This window comes from Rhinopithecus roxellana, chromosome 10 (assembly GCF_007565055.1).
Source record: "Rhinopithecus roxellana isolate Shanxi Qingling chromosome 10, ASM756505v1, whole genome shotgun sequence".
In the NCBI taxonomy this organism is placed as follows: domain Eukaryota; kingdom Metazoa; phylum Chordata; class Mammalia; order Primates; family Cercopithecidae; genus Rhinopithecus; species Rhinopithecus roxellana.
Window position 1 is genome coordinate 101795581 of NC_044558.1, and position 2828 is coordinate 101798408.

Below are 2828 nucleotides of genomic sequence, written 5' to 3' on the forward strand. Positions count from 1 at the left end.
AACTAGGAATCAGAAATAAAAGATATTGTTCCCTCCAACCAAACTTGTGGCTGGAGTTGCCCCCAAAGCAGTGGCAGGGAAGTTCCCACAAGAGAGAGCCCCAAATGGTCTTTTTTTTTTTTTTTTTTTTTTTTTTTTTTGAGACGGAGTCTCGCTCTGCCACCCAGTCTGGAGTGCAGTGGCCGGATCTCAGCTCACTGCAAGCTCTGCCTCCCGGGTTTACGCCATTCTCCTGCCTCAGCCTCCCGAGTAGCTGGGACTACAGGCGCCCGCCACATCGCCCGGCTACCCAAATGGTCTTGAGATGGGGCTGGTTGGGATTCTAAAGAAAGAAGCACTAAACACCAGGACAATGAGTCCAAAGTGTTTATTAGCCGGACAGACTTACAGAGTGGGCTGCCATGTATCCTCCAGTGGTCAAGAGAGAAAGCAATGTTCTACCTAGGTGTGTCCACCACAATGGGGTCAGAGTGTGGAGTTTACATGAGGGTTTAAAGAATTTAGCTCAGGTCAGTGTCTTGAGCAACAACCTAAAACAAACTAGGCAACTCCATCAGTGCCTGGGAATGTTCAAGGCCTTGGCTTGAGTTCAAGCCCGCAGGGAAAATATGCAGCTGGCTGGGTCACAGAGAGGCCAAAGGCACTCTCAGTCAGGCTGAGAAAGAAAGGGGGTAGGGAGACACTGGAGGACCCTACAGATACATATCCTGTCCTCAACAAGCCACTAATGTACGGAGAAGGGTGGATAAGTAAAACAACTATAGACAAGAGTGATCAGCTGGGAGCGGTGGCTCACGCCTATAATCCCAGCACTTTGGGAGGCCAAGGCAGGCAATCACCTGAGGTCAGGAGTTTGAGACCAGCCTGGCCAACATGGTGAAACCCCGTCTCTACTAAAAATACAAAAATTAGCTAGGCATGGTGACAGGCGCCTGTAATCCCAGGGACTTGGGAGGCTGTGGCAGGAGAATCCCTTGAACCCGGGAGGCAGAGGTTGCAGTGAGCCGAGATCGCGCCATTGCACTCCAGCCTGGGCAACAAAGAGCGGGACTTCCTCTAAAAAAAAAAAGAGTGATCATAAAGTACTAAAGTAGACCTACAGTAGACTGGGTACCAGGGAGGACTTCCTGGAGGTGATACCCATGCTGAGTGGGAGTTGGCCAGGCAATAAAATGAAAGCCAAGGGCACTTCAAAAGTGTGGAAAGTGTTGGGAAGGATTGCTTCTCAATGCAGACTGCACTGAAGAGCCTGTGTTGGGAAGAAACTAAATTTGTAAAGGGAGTCAGGGGACAGATGCTAACTGGATTTGCACATTACATCCAGGAATACAGATTTAATCTAGAGGGAATGAGGAGCCATTGAAGATTTTTAAGCAGGAGAGTGACATCATCTGATTGAGTTGTGTTGTTTTCGTCGTTGGTGGATGCAGTGTGGAGAACGGTTTGGAGGGTTCCAGGATTAACTCCTGTAGGCCTGGAACTGGCCTGAGATGAGCCACTGAAGTGTAACATGTACCTGCCCAGCACTGATCTCTGCTCAAGACATGAAACCTTCTGACTAATAATGCTACTTTGTAATCATGGATTCAAGGCAAGTTTCAGGACAGTTTGCTGAAAATTGTGAGACTTTAATGATAACTGTGAGATTGGTAATTTGCACTTGGTCTCAGTGAGACCCCTGGGGGGCTCTGCCACTGGGGCAGTTACATAGCAAGAATACGCCTATGTAACCAACAGGGGATAAGAAACTCAGCCTGTCCTCCCTTTCAGACACCCTGGTTGCAAGGTGTTCAGTGCACACGATGGTGATTCCTGATCTAAACGAGAAAGTATATCCATTCAGCCTTGCAGAAGGAGTAGCTTTGGAGCCTGCATCTGGCCTCTCCAGATCCTTTGCTGTGATGCAGTCTTTGGCTACTTCCTATACATTGCCTTACTTTATGCTGTTGTGTGATTGTATCCTTTCCTGCAACATTGTCATTTTGGGTCCTATGAATCTTCTTTAAGAATCAAACCCTGTCTAACTGCCGCCATTGCTGCAGGGCAGGGATGACTGGTTCAATGGTATCCCATTGCCTAATACAGGGCTTAGCACAAAATATGCATTATTGGGAATATTTGTTGAATGGTGCAGCCTAGCAATGGTGAAGAGTAGAGAGGTGAGACAGGTATCTTGCAATCTAGCTTCACTTGTGCCCTTCAATGTCTAACCCTTGATAGCTGCTCAGTAACTGTGTCTCAAATGCATAAGTAAATGAAAGAAGGAATGCATGTTTTATTTACCCAGACTTGGCAGTGATCTCAAGGAGCCACAGGGCAAAAGAAAGGGGGGCCAATGAGACAGCCACATACAGCTCATCTTTCTTCAGGCCTCCCGGACACCCCCATTTAAGGACAGCTTCTCGTGGATCTTTAGAGAAATTGTTCTGAAGTGAGAGGATCCAGCTGACTTTATTTTTGCAGATATTTTACCCACGCTCCTCTCTCTACATCACCCCAGGGGATGACCAACTTTTTAAAACTTCCAATGATGATTTAAAAGCAGGCTTTTTTTGTACTCGTTTGTTCTTGTCAAGTCTGCCTCTTTTACAATTTCCCTTTCCAAAAATGGCCTCTAATTTTGCTTTCCCCTAAGAACTTCTAAATAGAGGAATTCCCCTCTTAAAAAAAAAAAAATGTTGTTAGAACTCCTGTATATAGAGAGATCTTAAAGTCCTATCATTTATTAGGCTTCTCTCTTTTCATCTTCTTAGGCACAAAGTGGCCCCCCAAAATGTGTGAGGCCTTTCTCGAGTTCCATATTATTTCTATCCAGTAGCCACGAAACT